The sequence below is a fragment of the Coloeus monedula genome (assembly GCF_965178545.1).
Source record: "Coloeus monedula genome assembly, chromosome: 5".
In the NCBI taxonomy this organism is placed as follows: Eukaryota; Metazoa; Chordata; class Aves; order Passeriformes; family Corvidae; genus Coloeus; species Coloeus monedula.
The window spans coordinates 65,176,691-65,194,834 of NC_138785.1; positions in this window are offsets into that span (position 1 = coordinate 65,176,691).

Here is an 18,144-nt window from a genome sequence, read left to right on the forward strand (position 1 = left end):
ATGCTTTATTCCACCACAGCTGCATCAGCAGAAAAGGAGCATTACCTGCCCATGATTTTGTGTTCCTGTACAGCAGGGCATTCTTAATGTAGTCAGTGTCTTAGCTGCTCATTTTAAACACCTCCCCAAATTCAGTGGAACTATATATCTATGCAAAATTAAATACTTTTGTCAAGTGTTTGCAGAACAGAGCCCAAAGGTAGAAGAAAATCTTGTACTGGAAATAGCTGTAGCATAAATTGTTTATATTTTGCCTTTGGCTAGATTAGTGCATCTCTATTATCATTACTTTTTCATTTTAACATTATACTACTGAAGACTTTGAGTAGCACCCATAATAATTATATTTGAAGACTTAGGGTAGCATACCTATTAATTATATCACTACACTCCTCTGTGTTTCTGAGTATGGCTCATGTTTGCCCTGCTGGGGGAGTCACAGTCCTCCATCTGCCATCGACCTTCCAGCCATCACACACAGAACACCAGCAGTCTGCCTGTCCTGCCCACCATCACCCGCTGTGTCACCAGGCCCAGTGAGCCTCCTGCCTCCAGACATGGAAGGATGACGAGGCCTAGCTTGTACTATTCCTTCCCCAAGACCAGCAAGCATCCCTGGGCCAAAGCCAGCCACATGTTAGCTGTTAGATCAGGCTGCTTATAAATAACTTGTTAATAGCTGTACGTTTTTTTCCCGGGCTAGGCGTTCTGCTTCCTGCTTTGATAAGAGCATGTTTTTGTTTGGGGAGGGTTCCTCAAGTACATGTTGGGATCTACTGGTTGAGCCAAACTAAATCAAGCCTGAGACATATGCCTGTGTGTGTGTGTGTGTGTTTCTATGAGCAACAGGCGGCAGCAGTTGAAAGCTCCAGTCTGGCACACCCAGCTCAGAACATTTTCTCCCTGAAGTCATCCTCCTCTTTGTATCCTGCCCTCTTTATTTCTTGCACAGTAAAAAAAAAAGTATTCCTGACTTGATTTCCTACATGGGAAATTAATTAAAAATATCTGTTGGGTCCCCTCTGAAGAATACGTAACATGAAGGAAATTCTGAATGTGACATTAAAGACCAAAAAGGCCAAAATTTCAAAGGGCTTTTGATGCCTCAGTTTTTAAGAGTATTAACACAGGCACATCCAATATTGCCCCATAAAAACTAGAGGTTCTGCTCTAGAAGGGTCCAAACTCTCAAACAGCCATGGCACATCTGTAGTGCAGGTGTAGTGCAGCCTGCAACAGTGTCCTGAGTGCAGCTGGGGGAGCACAGATGGGATCCACACCTTCCACTTTCCCAAGTGATGTCTTCAGCACAGTGGGGTGGAGCTTTGAGCATCAACCTTGCTTGTGAGGGAGTCACCACCTTCAGGCAATGTGGGGCTGACCTGGGTGACAGTACACGTCAAATTAAAGACATCCACGGGATCATTTCCAAAACCTTTTCCAGCACAGACCTGTCTGAGGACACAAATGCATTAGCTAATAACAGACCTGCATCAAACACCTCATGCATTAGACCCTGTAAATTTACAGAGGTGTAACTTCTTCACTGAGGTTTCCCAGTGGGCTGCATCATCCTGGGGCAGTACACTGGTGGTCAGGGCAGTTGCCCCTCTGTCCTGCTTTGGGAGGAGAGAATTTGGATACAGCCATTCCTCAGACACTCAGCCTGAGTGCCAAGAGCTGCCAGTAGGAAGCCATGGTCAGAAGCTCTCCTCTTGATGTTGTCTGCAACACAATCAGGAGTCAGCACTGCTGTGGGAATGTAGCTTTAGGCTGACTTTTTAGGGCTGAGCAAGCCAAGCAGACCACTATGTGTGTACTGTGAGCAGTGAGAGCTCCCAGCTCATTAGGGTTAAGATTCTTAAGAGATAATGCTGCCTCCTAACCCCTCTGGGGAGCACCCTGCCTACCCCACAGTCCTATGGGCTGTCTGACCTGCCCCATGTCCAAGAGTATTCTGGTTTTGGACCAGAACCACTGTCCTGGCAGCCACAGTGCCATGCAAGGGCAGAAAGGCACCCCCAGGGCCAAAGGCATTGGGAGAGTAGATGGGCTTGCCTGGGAGCTGATGTCACTCAGAAATGAGTCACTGGCCACCAGTTGCCAGCACTGGAGAGAACAGAAGCAGCACCCCCTACACCCTCTTTGCGAAAATAACCTCTCTCTTACAGGCACAGCGCTCCTCTTTCTTAATGGCCTTTCTTAGGCTCCCAGCAAAAAGCTCCTCAGCAAAAGTTAAGAACCAAATTCTGGCCTTGAGGCTCCTCCTTCGGCTTTGTCATTAGCCTGTGACAAGCAACTCATTAAGAAGCATCCTGCATTTTTTCTGTATGTTTCTGTCTTTGCACTTGCAAGATTACAGCATGTGACAGAGCGGATGGGCGTTAGCCTTTTCAGCCTGACAGATACGCATACAGATTGCTGCTTGAGCCACGGGGCATCTTCCGAGAGAAATCATCCTCCCGGAGCGTGATAGATGGACAGAAACTTGAAACATCTGCGAAGGCTGTAAAAATCTTGTGATAGGAGCCCATTCAGAGTGACGAAACACGGTGTCTGTACAGTGAGCTATAGGGGCTGCCCTCTGCTTGCTGGTCTACCACAGCAAGTCGGGGTTCAGCTGTCCCTCTCCTTGTTCCCTTTCATTAGTATGACTGAGACAAACTGGAAACTACAAGTGGAAGTTTATCCTGTCCTTTGCTGTAACCCAGGCAAATCCAAAATGCCAACTGATTTCAAGGGAAATTTTTCTCTTAGGGACTGGGCTTCCGTATATTATTTTTATTATTATTTAAAAAAAAAAAAGGTCACAGCTGTGGGTGCTTAATAGATGTCTCCCATGTAGACTTCTACTGCCCTTCCATATTTTTAGCACTTTAAAATATGTTTGCCATCTGTTCCTGCCACAGCATTAAAAACAATCACAGTGACTCTTTACGCAGAGGCCTTAGGATGGAAGTTGAATGGAGCCCACTAGATCACAAGTGACATGATGCCAAGAACAGTGAATTTAATGAGTGTGCAGCCAGATTTTTAAAGAGCGTTCTTCATAACCACCTTCCCTCCAGTGCTAAGGGTCATTTATATATGTGTGTCAGTACAAAAATGTGTCTCTAAGAACCAGTCTCAGAATCCAAATAGTTGAAGCAACTGGTGAAAAGGCCTGAAGTTCAATGCCATGTTTTATGCTATTACACACATCTCAATTTCTAGTCAGTAGGAGAAAGGATAGAAAACAGATCAGAAACAGAGGACTTATATTATGGCAATGTAAAAATGAATTTTTATCCTGAGAGGAATGTCTCCTTTCCCCCAGCTCAACAGAGGATAACAGCTGATAACTTGTTAGGTCTTTGCCAAATGCACTTCACTGAGCTAATATTGATGAAGTGGCTTTTTGTCTCCACCAAGCTAAATACCACACTCTGGGCCAAAATATTTCTTATTGTTCAAAGACAAGGTTCTCAATTTCCTTTGATTTTTAATATGCAGGCAATCATCTGCTTCCATTTTTTAATTGCCCTCATTTCTCATTTTGTTGGAACACTGGCTCTTGGCCAGATCCTTAAAGATCCCTCAATGATTACAAACAAGTAATAGTGAAGTGAAAGCAGATGACCTCTTTCCATGTCCTAAACAGTATTAGATGGCAGAGGAATGATATTTTTTGGTGTTTTCTTTTTTAATGGTTAGTGCAATTACATTTTCAGGTAGGTCAACATGAAACCAACCTGCTTAATTCAGAGGGTACCTTTAGTCTTCACCCCCATTTTCTTCCCAGAGTTACGTGCTATCATTTCCATCAATTTTATTTGCTCATATTTTTTAAAGTGCCACTCCCTTTTGTAGTCTGGATGATGAAGCATGTAATCATGCTGTTCAATTCTGGGCACACCACAAAAATTCCTCCCTAATTTGACATTAATGTCAATGTGGAGTGATTATAATCATAGCACTGAAGTTTTGTTTTGGGAACTAGACAAAGATGAATATAAGACTCAGAACAAAGGAATGTAAGGACAAAAACTACCCTCCCCCATTGTTTTTTCTGTTCCAAGAGGTGATAAACTTCTAAAAGTTCAGGGTCTGTGCTGCATTGTCCCTCACACTGTCCACAAATGTTTTACACAAACATACAGGAACCCTAGGAAACAGAGACTTGCTATTTGTCTGTCACATTTGATATCTGCTCACACACATCTCATACTGCAGAAACATAGAAATACCACATCCTACCACAACAGTATAACTACCACAATAAATGAAGCACTGTTGGCCCAATTCTTTCTCTGTTAAGACCAATGTAAAATCCAGTGTAAACACGGCCATTAAGTTTTGCTACCAAGGACTAGGAGACTTGGCCCTGACTCCAAGGCCAAGAGCCTCAGCTGATAGTGACAGAATTATGGAATATTACAGAATAGCTCTAGATTTTAACAGAGATACATCATTTATAGCACTTTTTTTTCCTCTAGTCCTAATTATGCCAGGTGCCTTTTTTGGACAACAGCTATTACAGTCAAATAGACAATATATCTACTTTAGTCATGATTATTTGACATTTTATTACACTGTGGAAAACACTCCCAAGGACAGTTCCCTGTGTTTGAAGCCTTGCAAATGCCTGTCCCTTGCCTGGAGATGTCTTGAATTTGGCTCCACATTTTAAACATCCCCTTCTGGACATTTCAGCTACTGTGACACTACACTGGAGGGTGTCTGGAAAGTTCCTTGACGAGAAGTTCTTGATCTCAATCATCTCTTTAGATATGAGGTTTGAGGAATGCAAAAGTACTGAACAAATCTGCTGCTTAAAGCTGCGGACCAAGGCATGCATTTGTCCTCCAAAATCCTCTGGCACGGAGGCACATTTCACCATCCCTGACCAAAAACTGCACTCTGTTCTATCACAGGGTCCTAGCAACCTAGAAGTGCATACAACTCATTTCACAGGTAGCTTTCCCATGTATTGCCTGTATTTTTAAAATTTTTCAAGTTATTAATGAGCTACTTCCTAATGTGTGTCTTAACAGCTCCACGTTTTTAAAATAAAAGTTTGGTAATGTTATCTTTCATGTTTGCCAGCAGTCACAAAGTCCTTTAACAGACAGCCAGGTATTGTGGAAGTTGGCAGGTGAGCATAGACACTTTGTTTTCCTCTTTCACTTGCAGCACTGAGGTTTCAGTTCTTACTCTTGTCCCATGACACTGCTCCTTGCTTATCGTGGATAAGCCAACCAGTGCACCCTTCTTAGGATAAAACTGAGCAATTCTGCTGCAATGTCACAGAATCATTAGGGGTTGGAAAAGACCTCCAAGATCATCAGGTCCTTCCTTTGACTGATCACCCCCTTGTCAACTAGACCATAGCACTAAGTGCCACATCCAGTCATTTCTTCAGCACTTCCAGAGATGGTGATTCTAAGCCAAAGACTTATATTCAGCAAAGCAGCAATATTTGTGGGATGGCTTAGAGCCTATTTGTTTTTTTAAGATATCTTTCCTGACATATTCAATGCCTGTCTTTCACTGAATGAACCTGCCCTAGAAGTGGGGCAGCCATTTGTTTTTAATGCTTTTTAGAGCAGTCTTTTCCTGGTGTTCAGCAGAGGGGAAGTGTTAGCAATCCAAGTGGTGAACAATCATATCACTATTTCAGTACTGCCCTACATATGGGAACTGTGGTTGTGAAGGATTTTATTAGGGAAATGTGGACTTCTTGATTCAGGAAGAGACAAGGGAAAAAAAGGGAAGACATTTATATTTCTGCAATGAATGAAGCTTTATTGAAATCAGTTATATCAGAATAGGTGCTTGATTGTCATTAGATATTCCTCAATAAATTTTGTCTGTTTGCAGGGAATAGTCTTTTGAAAATCTTTCCTATGCATTTTTGTTCTTTACTGAATGATGCAGCACACTTATGGAAATAATCAATCTTTTCACTAGCATTTGAAGTTCTGTTTCCTGGGTTTGTCATTATTGTATTAGAGGTTATTAAAGTGCATACTGGTAGGAATGACTTATTGATGCAAAGTTGCTCTTCTACCATCCAAACCCCTTTAACGAGCAGCAATGAAAACAAATCTGCTGTTATCCAGATACAGCTTTTACCCAAACAGCTCATCCAGCTGAGTGCTGCCTGCCCTAAATTTCATTTCACGGGCCAGGTGTCTGATAATTAATAAATCAAATCTTCACTGAATCTTTCAGCTGATTTTTCATCTTCTTCTGAAAATTAAGCTGTTTAAGTCTGAAGTTCATTCAGGCCATTAAAATGGAGATCTAGCCATTTCTACTCTGTACTCCAGTGGGTTTTTAATCAGCCATGCATGGCAGCAAGAAGCCAGGGCTGGGAGCAGACTTTCTGCACAACAGCTAAGGTTCATTTTTGGATGGGGTCTTCTACAGATGCTCCAGAAGAGACTCCCCAGAGTCACATTAGAGGCAGCAGACTTACAGACATGGTTACCCTCTCACGTCTGCCAAACACATGGAGGCAACAGGCACCTTCCACTTCTGCTCTCATCCCAGGGACAGAGCACTGCAGCTTGCAACGTGCATGCAGGTACATCAGCACTACAAGAGGGTATGGTTTAAAATTCAAAGAGGAGAGGTTGAGATAGCATGTCAGAAAGAAATTCTGTACTCAGAGGGTGGTGAGACACTCAAAACAGGTTGCCCAGAAAAGTTGTGGGTGCTCCATCCCTGTAAGTGTTCAAGGCCGGGTTGGATGGGGCCTTGAGCAAACTGGTCTAGAGGGTGACATCCTATCCCTGGCAGGGGGGTTGAGACTGGACAATCTTTAAGGTCCTTTCTAACCCAAGCCTTTCTATGGTTCCATGCTATGATTCTATGAATAAAATGCTAGTACCCCAAAGTGTACTCCTTTCACTGATTTGGAAGGATGGGGCTGTTAATATTCTGAAGTACTTGAGAGCATCCACTTGTTCCTGATCCTATAGGGAATTGTTTCTGTTTTCCCCAGGTTTTGTAAAGTAGCTCTCACAGTAGCACCTTCCAAGTCTTTGCTGGCAGTGTCAATTATAGAAATCCTGTGTATGATTACATGGAAGCTGTCATTCCAAGATTTCATGACAGATTCATCTGGGTATTTTGTAACTTTAAACAGATACTAATGGATCAAACATGTTTTCTCTTGGTGTGGGTGATGGTCTGCTTTTTGGAAGATAAATGCATCTATTCACAGGTCTAAAACTGATTTTGTGCTTAAATGCTTTGCTGAGCCATGTTCTGATTAACCCTTGCAGAAGTTTGTGCTAAATGGCAGCAGGCAGAAATAATAAATTTAATTAATAAATTTTCATTGATATTACATTTTTTTTCTTTTTGAACTATTTCTAATAAAACCAATTGATTTCATCTTTTTAGGCTCAACCCAGAAAACAGTTTACATTTTAACCTGGTATGTTGAAGTGCAAAATCCATGTTTGCTGAAAATATCCCATGCTTCAGTAATCTTTTCCTTTACCACTGACACGTATTTCCATGGCCAGAACTCATCTAATTACTTGTCAGTTAGGCTGGCTTTGAGCACCTACTCATACCAAGATGCAGGCAGACAGGTCTGTGACCATGCTGCCAGCTCTGAAGCAGGAGCTGAACACAACCAGAGCAAAAATACAGAGCTAAACTAAGAGGGATCTCCTCCATAAAAACATTCTCCAGTGATGCAAAATGTACAGCTACTGATAATAATAGCAACCAAGCACAAACAGATACATCTGGAGACATTAATAAAATCATAGATTTAAACACATTTCTCCACTGCAGAGGTTGGGAAATTAACCAATATAGCAACAGATGAAATTATGAAAAGATAACTGCAATGTATAATATGCAACACAATTTCAATCATTTCAAAGGGAGATCATTCAAACAGAGTCTTTGAAAACTTCTGTGGAAAGAAGGGGGTGGGAAAGCAAGCACCTGGAGATTGCAGATCGGAAATCTGACGCTTCACTTTAAAACTGAACAGTGTCTGGTGTCTATAATAGCTACAAATGAAGGCAATCAATATTATATACAAAATACCACTGTAATGCTCTCTAGTCTTAGCTATTGCTAAATGAATACAGATGGCAAGAAGTACTTGGATCAGATGGAATATAACATAGATTTTTGTCTCTAACAAAGCTTGACTCAAGACACAAAATGGAATGGGCCAGAAGGTCGTGTTAACCTTGTGGTTTTATAGCAAAGTGCAGTGGGAGACAAAAATGGCCCAATGTTTAGAAGTTTTGCACATGGGTAGAGCCAGCAAGTCTGGCTGCTATCTGTTATCCTCGCATTAGCAGGCAAGGGAAGAAGCGTTAATGGGGATTTAAGGCAAAGATTGGTAACCCAATATTAGTGAACCAGTATGTCTGCCACTTTTGTGTTCATTAGTTTGCTCAAGCTGTCAAAACTTCAGGAGACTGAATGATGGAAATAGATCTAGCTATTCCCATTATATAGCCAGCACTATTTCTATCTGTGTACAGTCTGCTTCAGCATTCTCCACCAGTGTGGGACCATAGCAGTGTCAGATGTTGCAGCACTTCACATACAGGCCATGACAGGCTGTTGAATTCTTTGAAAACAGCAGAAAAAGACTGATCAGTAAGTTATATGTTGTGTAGAGAAAATACTGAGAACTCAGATTCATCTTCTGAAAATATCAGTACATTTCATAGAAGCATTTCCCTTCAAGGCAAACTGTATCTGCTTCAATTCAATATCATTTTACAAACACCACTGGATGTGCTTTCCCAGCAGCCTTTTGAGATAAATCAGAGACATAATCTTGGCTCTTTGGCAAACAGAAGCAGAAGGATTCATTTTTCCAAAGGCAGCAGCCTGCATCTGAGCTTATGGCACGCCCCATTTTTGTACAGGCAGAGAGCGAAGTGCCTGGCAAAGCCATCCATCAGCTTCCAGGCACAAGGCTGAGACTCTGGAGACTACTCAGTTCCTAACATTCATTTCCAAATCAGGATACTCTACAAATGAAAATAATTCTTCCAAGTGGGAGGCCAGCCTTCACCAGAGGATATCTGTACCATCCACCTATGGCCTTGATGCTGGGGACTGCCATGTGCTTGAGACACCATTCCTATCCTTAAGTGTCATCGAGTAAGGGATTTCTCTAGAAATACCATCTCTTACAAAAATCAATCCCTTGCCTTTCATACCTTCATGACTTTTGAAAATACTGTTTCCCTGTTTTGTGTGGAAACCCGTAGATGACAAAAAGCATTGCTGCTTCCACAGTGTCATTATCACCACTATAACAAACAGCCTTTATTGCCTCAAGCTAAATGTAGTATTTCAGAGTTAAAGAGCCCAAATCAATATTTTCATTATCTGCACTATAAATTATCCATTAATGGAAACTCATTAGGAAAGGAACCATCTTTCTCTCCCTGCACCTCCAAGCGTTGCTCTGGGCTCACAGCTGGCATTGCAGGCTGTGCAGCTTTATGGAGAGTGTTTCCCTTGGAAATCTTGGGGAAGCCTGCTGGTTCAGGGCTTCAGAAAGTGAGAAGGTAAGAAAATAAGGCACAGCCAGAGCTCTTTTCATCTTTCCTTTAGGCACAGCAGGAAGATAAGAAATAGGTCATGAATACTCACCTGCTTTGCAAGCTTCAAGCAGGAATGAAGCTGATGGGAAGGATTCTCTTTGAAAGGTGAGAGTACGTCAGGACCACATTCTTCCCCCTGGTTCAGACAAGATGTACTTAACTCAGTTGCCTCCAAGAAGCAGAATAGGGAACTTGAAATCCACACAGTGGTCACCACAGCTAGATTAAAATACCAGAGGATACTTAATTCTGCTGATTTCACTGAATCCTTTGTCAGATCTCTGAGGTGCCCACTAATTCCACCAGAAAAGTAAATAATAGCCAAAGTTGGCAGATTCAAGTATCAGATGACTTTTTTTGCACATTGAGCTAATTAAGGTAAAAGGGGAAGTAGCTTACTTTAATCAGCTATTCTCTTAATATGAAGAACCCAAATATTTCACCCACATTAATAAAGTATCTGGATTTTTAATTTTTTTAAGTTTAAATTAAATTTAATGGATTTAAACTATTTTGTTTAGAAAAGAAAGACAAATCCAGTATATAGGGATGTTAGTTCAAACCACAGTATTGAAGGGAGCCATTGCTTCCTGAAGCCCTCTCTGCTGGTACCAACTGGCAGAGCAGTTTAAGAGTTCAAACCCTTCATAGCTCTGATGCATTCAAGAAAACTGGAAACTGGTAATATCATGCAACCATATAATTGAGTGTTTTGCATTGCCTTTGCTTTTGCTTGAACTCATCATGCCCGACCATATACTAGGTAAACCAAGAAGAAACCCACATGTAAAAGGAAAAACTAGCAAACAACACAGAGCTGGGGAAGTAACAGGAAACTTCAGCAAGTTATGTTGCCTGGTTAAGACACAATGACAAAATACGGGAGCAAGTCTCCATTTTTAGCCATTCACGTGCTGACCACACCGCTCACAAATGTACAAGTCCATGCTCTGTAAAAATGTTCCCAACAGGCATTTGTATTTCTTTTGGGTTTTTTTTCCAACTTGTTCTCCATGAATGTGTTTTAACGTATTCCTGCTGAAGGAGAAACCAGAGAAAGCAGCTGCAATACAGTGAGAAAGTAGCTGCAATACAGTGAGAAAGGCTTCTTTAAACCCAGAACATCCCAAAGAACAGGTTTGTAGGACTGTTGAAAGAAGCAGCACAGCAATGGACATTCCTTTGGAGCAGAGGTCCTGGCTCCTTCAGTGCTGGTGCAGGCTCCAGCATGTTTGTTTCAGCTGTTCTTCTTGGAACACAGGGTGTGAGGGGTACTCCCACCACCACATCCCACTGGAGAGCTGCCTCAAGGACAGGCAGAACAGGCAGCTGCACAAGTATTCATACTCTTTTCTCCTTTATGCCAAAAATAATTGCTGAAGGATCAACTTCTTTATTTTTTTCTTAGGATATTAACAAAATGTTTTACTTTCTTAAACTGATGCATCATCCAAGGTGACTCAGCCTTTTTAAGAGCATCCTAATTCTCATCAAACCCCTTAGCCCAGACTTGATGCCAAATGACCCAACTGTACCTGTAAGTAGATTTCCTAAATATGATATGACAAATCCATAATTCATTTCATTTATATTGTCAAAGACCTTACAGCTATGCCTCTTGTGCCATGTAAAGGAAGAAGCCTGGGTGCAACAGATTTTAATTTGGATGTGGAAAATACAGCTAAGTCACCTTCTGAGTTTCTAAGACAAACTTTTCTTGGTTTATGTCAGTGACTCACCAAACTTTTGATCTCAATTGTTTTGACCAAAACATTTCTCAGGGGAAAAAAATGTGCTATTTTATTTAAATTTTCTTTCTGTAGACATCCAGGTTGAATGGAAAAATACTTTTCTTGTTCTCATTCAACCTAAACTTCCTCATTTCACTTGGATCAAAAATAAAAAGGAATTACAGATCTCTCTCCTCGTATTTATAGTGCAGAAAATCCACTTTTTAGAGGGGAAAATACAAGGAATAACAGTTTCAAATTGTCTAATATTCCCTCTTGGAAAGCCCGATATCATTGAAAAGAATCTATCTTCTGCATTCAACATTGTGATCTCACTTTCTAACCTCCAGGTTGCCCACATGTGTTCCTGCCTTTTCTTTCTCCCATGCTGCTCCATAACTACACACCATATCCTGGATCTGTTTGTGTGGGTGGCCATAGAGACACAGCTGGGGTGAACTGTTACCTCACCCTACACTCAGGGACAAACAGTCTGCTGCTGTTGCTGCAAGCAACCAAAATATGTGACATTTGCTCTATCTTAGCTGTTCAAAGCTGCCTTTTTGGTTCCTCTCTCTAATCTGTTTGCCATCATAGCCTCCAATTTAAATTTAGATTAAAGGCAATTTGAAGGAAACACATTTACTTTGTGGTACGTTTGTACAATTGTAGTCCAGCTATAATGCATATAAGGGATCCAGGAACTCAGACTGAAGTCAGGAGGGTAGGATGTGCAGAAGTCCAAACTCTTTAAAAAGCCTGTCCTCAGTGTCTGAGCGGTATTTCAGACAACTGCCATGGGGAGCCTTTTCACCCATGGACAGGCAGGTGAGGAGCTGAGCAACTCATCCTCTGTCCCCACAGAAGGCAGAGAGTCAGCAGCAGAAGCTGATCTTGCCTCCAGACATCTCTCATCTCTGACATCTGCCAAGTCACACTTTTCTTCCTAGTAGCACAGAAAGCCTTCAAAGTATTCTGTGTTTGTATTTACCATGGATAAAAAAATCAACTGGAAGGAAAACCCCTTACATTCAAACTTGCTATTTCTTCTGCTGTCTATACCTCTACTACAGACCTGGCAATGAGTTGAGTATGGGCATTACAGGAACCTGAGACAGTGAAGCTGTAAATACTCCTGGGACAGTTTGAGTAAATCAATAAAAGCTAAATGTGCTTGGCACCTTGTCGGGAGTCTCAGCATGCTGCCAAATTTAGAATTCTCATTTTTAATTTCCATCTTCAGATATTTCAAATTATTCTTAGTAGCATCCATGCTTCACACCACAGCTTTACAGTTATTTGCAGAATGCTTCATATTCTGGGTAAGAGTGTGTTGATCTGTTAGCTTCCTTTCTTCTTGATTTTATATTTCCTTTCCTTGGTGGTGGCATTTCAGGATTTTTTCTGCTGCTGTTTCCTTTGGTTCTGAACAAGTCTAAAGTCCAGAGTATGATCAAAAGGTTTTCATCTCGTTATCATCTTTCCAGCAGTAATGTTTCCCCTGCAGCTGACCATCCAAGCTGGATGTTCATTGCTGTTCTGTGACTCCAGTCACTGCACTGATTCACTTGTACTGTAGGAAATTCATATTTGTTCATATCCTGATACTTCAGAATTGATCTATAACTTCAGGTTTCGTAAGCAGAGACACCCTGGAAAAACAAATGCTGAGACTCACCATGAGTGCTTGCAGGAGCCAAGTTCGCTATTTGCATTCATAAATCTTCACTGGCATACACAGCCATGGCCTCAATAATACATTATTTACCTGAGCAATTACCACTGATCAACAACTCCCATGGAGAATTCTTGTGTGCAGGTGGACTGAACACAATGCATGAACTGAAAACCTCCAAGCATTTTTTATTTAGATGGGAATAACTGATTTCTCACGATGAACATTGGGGCAATCACAGTCTCTTTCCAGACATTCCTCTTATAGAAAAGAGATGGCAAACTCTCATGAGTTGTGAGTTGCTCTCTGCTACAACTGGAAGTACATAAAGAAGACATTGTGATAAATGTACATTACTACTCCACCCCGTAATTCAAACCTGCAGAAATAGTCAGATGGGAAAAATTTTCTATCATGTACTGCTAAATAGCATTAACTCGGTAATCACAATAAAAGGGAACATTATAAGAGGAAAGGCAACAATGGCAGCTACAACTTGCATCAAGCCACAAGCCTTGTCTATTTTAGCACTTCCTTAGAATAACAGAAGAAGAAATACAAATTTCATTCACTTCTGCTATTGCCATTACGGTCAGCACTACAGATAGGAGGTCTGTCATTGAGAGAAGCTGATGAAGGCTGTAAAACATCAGTTCTGGCTGGTAAACATGAGAAAAAAATAGCACTAGGAAAAGCTGCTAGAAAATGATAGTATGAGATATAACTTTTGAGTAATGGATAAATTGTTTCACATTTCCTCATGCTCTTATCTGCTCCCTGACATGAAGTGTGACATAGTGAGATGTCACAACAGTGTCAGCTTGTCATGGAGTACATGAGCCCTCACAGCCTCTCAGTTTTCTGGTGAATAATGCATCACAGAAAAAGGGAGATAAGACTGGATGGGAATCCAAATTAAGAGTCTATTCCCGCAGTCATGAAAAGCAAAAAGTCACCTACCAGTGACAATCATAAGGATGAGGGTGGGCTGGAGATTAAGACACAACTTGTTATTCACCGGGCTTGTTTCATTTCCTAGTTTTGGTAGAAATTTTCTTTGTTTCCCATCCCTTTACAGATTAAGGAAAACACACTATTTGTCTCACTTTTTTAGATCAACAGTGATGAACAGTAAAATCTGTTTTAGACTGCCACCAAGTTATCACTTCATTGATATTGTCACAGATGAAAAATTACAAAAAACAAAACACACTTTATTGCGGCAGGTTGAGTTTTGAATCAATTTTCCAGTTGAAACACTTGCATGGAAGCAACTACTCGCCTGTCTCAGAGCTCACAGTCCAGCTCACACAGAGGGGGGGTGAGCTCAAGACAGGGCTAGCAAGGCTCCACTGAATAGTCTGAGAGCAAGATCAGGGAATCCTGCAAACTGCACTCTGCTCCCAGCATACGAATAGAATAGAACTCTTTCCAGAAAGCTTGTTTGGGAGCATCCAATGGCTTTAAGGCATGAGTGGAGAAACACAAAACCAAAAACTTAGCAGATAAATGTGTGAACTAGATCAGATAGAAAGAAAAAGAAGGGGAAATAAACATCTAAGTCATAGAAAGATCTCTAGGGAGTCTGCACAACCTCTGGAGCATCACAGATTTTCCAGATTGCATGCAAACTGAGATTTTCAGGATTTTTCTAATTAACTCCCACCAAGATACGACCATTAAAATAAGGCCAGAAAAGATTCCAAGACTGATTATGCTATACAGAGGAGTATGGCAAAATGATGCAAAAGGGTCTCGATGCCAGGCAAAAATAAACATTATCTTAATGGAAGCTTTTTAGTATTTGCTCCCAACCTTTATGATTTAAGATGGAAAGGAAAAAATATGCATAGAGTGTCTCTGATATCTTTTATGAGGCAACAGGGGTTTAAGTGGTGAATGGACAACACTGATGTGGCATCACGTTTCTCATTCAGCTTTAACATAAGACACATGCAAGTTATTTTTGTTTGTATTGGGCTGGCAGATGCATCCTATTGAAAAAATGTGCAATGGGAAGCTTGCTAGACAGTGACGCAACTCAGTGTGCAGTGCCAAAGCAAACTTTGTGTCTGTTTCTTTTCACAATGACATTAAATGGATTGGAAATAAATCCACTGAAGTGACTGGAATTATGCACATCTAGAAACCAAGCTCGAGTGAGAGTCCCACATTGCTTCTTTGCACAAGCAAGGAAGCCAATAAGTCCTTGTTCTGCAGATCTCCTTTTACCCTGCTCCATTAGGGTGTTTGGCCAGTACTGCCCCACTAAGAATGGCCAAAGCTTTTCTTCAAATGAAATTTCATCTCCTCTCCTGCCTTTGAATTTCATAGAAAGGAGATGACAGGATTCCTTACTCTCTTAGAATGGTTTTACTCAAAGCCATGTACAGTAAAACAATATAGAACACAGTTCACAAATTTTCCAGGTTTGATGCAAGAAACCTAAAGAAGTAAAGCACCTTTAGACTCCTTAATTTGTCACAAACTTTCTCTCTTTAGCTATTCCCATGTAGCAACATCAATTTCAAACAGCTATTCCCAACTACCAACATCATCCTCCACCTGAAAGATGGGAAGACCTCATACTGTAAGTCACCCTAAAAACGGTCTCCATCAGCAAGCTTCCCATCATCCAGGACCTGGTTTGCTTACCTTCAAAAACAAGGAGGCTGTGCAGTCCTGTGCTTCCAACCTAGGGAGTTTCCCTACAGAGGCTCCCTTGTCAGCAAAAACCTTTACATGTTCTTAAAAAACATATAACAGCCTTTCCCCCTCTCTAAATCTTGTAACCAGTGTTTTTATTCTGTGGCTTCTACAAACAAAACTCAGTTCCTGGACAGATACTTTATGTAGATGTATAACCAAATTGAGGGGCTTTGCCTTTTGAGCTGGCATTTAGCCTATATGGTCATTGCTCCTTTTGGGAAGCATGCTTACAGGATCCATATGGATCTTTATCTTGCGCGGTTTGGGCTTTTTCCTGCTATTGCCACTCAGAACACTGACCCAGAGCTAAAGAAACATGGCGAGAGATGAGGTTTTTTTTAGGGTAATGGTTGGATCTATTCATGCACTCTTTGAATCTCTTGGATGAATCTTCTTCAGGATGAATTTCATTTATTAAATATGTAAAAATATTACTGTAGACTTTTCCAAGCCAGTTTCAGGCTTTAAATCTAAACCCACTTATTCATATATTTAATTTGATACACATGACCAGTTCTATTGATTTCTCTTTATACTGAGTTCAGTGGAGCTACTCACATATGTCAGGGTAAGCAAAAGTGTAAGTGTTTGTGGGACAGTGATTTAATTGCTCTGAACTCATTTTTTTTAGCTATTCCTCATGAAGGATTGACTGCTAGAGGAAAACACCAAAGGGGATAGTAAAATTTCAATCTCTGGTATTTTCAAATTAAGTTTTCAAACATCTCCTGGGGAATATGCATCACCAGTCCAAGGCAATTTAACTGAGAGTTAACTGGGTGAAATATAACAGCCTGAAACAGTCAGAAAATCAGAATCACAGAGTTCTCTTTTTCATCTTAAATGTAGTGATCCTCTGGAAAAAGTCTTCAACACAAATTATTTGACTCTAGCATCCTTTTCAATCTGTCTAGTATATTTATGTTTTTACACTTGTATGTGTACATATATGCAGTATATAGTAAAACATATGATGTGATAACACACATATTTCTATGTATTGTATTCCTATGAATGTACACAACATATTTCTGTGTTACATACCTACTACATACCTTTTCTTTGGACTGAAGGTAGGAGACAGAATATTACACATAATGTAGAATAAACCATCAAACACTTATGCCTTTGATTTTAGTTTCCTGTTTCAAAGCAATTGCATATTTGTTGTCCCAAAATATTTATAATCCAGCACGAAGTTCTACCTTGTTCTCATTGCTTTTTAACATTTAAGACTACTGTTGGCTTTTCCTGCCCACTCAGTAGCTGGAACATTAAGAGAAAAGACTGAACACTGAACCTATTTCTCAGTGTACACCAGCCTACCCTCGTGCTCACCATGTTCAAGAAACTGCTCTAGGAATTTTCTTTTTCCTGCTGAGGAGAGGATGAAGGACGAAAGAATGACCAATTATAAACTCTGTTGTCTTTAGATGAAAGAACCTTTTTGTGGTGTTCTTCAATCTCTTGTTTGGCCTGTCAACAGCAATTTGATAAAGAATGTTCCTATGTCTGACCTGTTTTTTCAAGATAGTAACCTATATTGTGTATCTTCTAAAGCCAGGGGATAAGCATCCATTATACTCTGTGCCGCTGTTCCTGCAAGCTGAGCACAGCCTTTAAAACCCACATAAGTTGATTGATAGTTGTGTTGAGAAAGCTGCTACTAACGATATTTTAGTTAAAGGGGGAAAAATTAAAGTTTCTTTAATCTGATTCTCCCCCACCCCCAACACCACACTTCAGAGGCCAAAGCTCATGATAACTGTTTTGTGGTGAATGGTCAATTGTTACAAAATTCTAATTGGTTCTGGGTCAGTCCCTTTGAAATGGCTGCTGTGCTCTAGTAATTTTTTCAATTAATTCTTAACAACTGACAAAACTTTGGATCTTGTCAAAAATCATTCAGATTTTTATAGTAGGCAAGAACATGGAACAAGATTAGCCTGGATTAAGAAAGATTCCTACATACATTATCACCAAGGTTATAATTATAGTTTAGCTCTCCTTTTTCTTTGCTCTCAAAATAATGATTAACTAGCTCAGCGGGGTTTTCTTCCCTGTGAGTACTTACTGAATACTTTTATAAAGATAGATTGTAGAAATGCATATGTAGATTCCTTGGTTGATTTACTAATAAATTGGGCAAATGTAATGTTCAGCTAGGAATCTTATTAGACATATTTTCACAGAACTAGATTTTTGGACATGTCCTGTACAGAACAGGACCTGTGTTAGTCAATCTTATGCCCTCACAAAGTCAAGAAGTGACCAAAGACCAGTTCTCCAACACTGTTACTTAAAGAAGTCTCAAGATTGTTTTTCTATTGAGTTCAGACTTCAAAGAGGTGGAGCATGTTGAAAGGCAAAGTCAGACCACATCTTCTTTCACCAGAAGGACTTCAGACAGACAATGAAACTACCTTTAAGGTCTCTTTTCTACAGA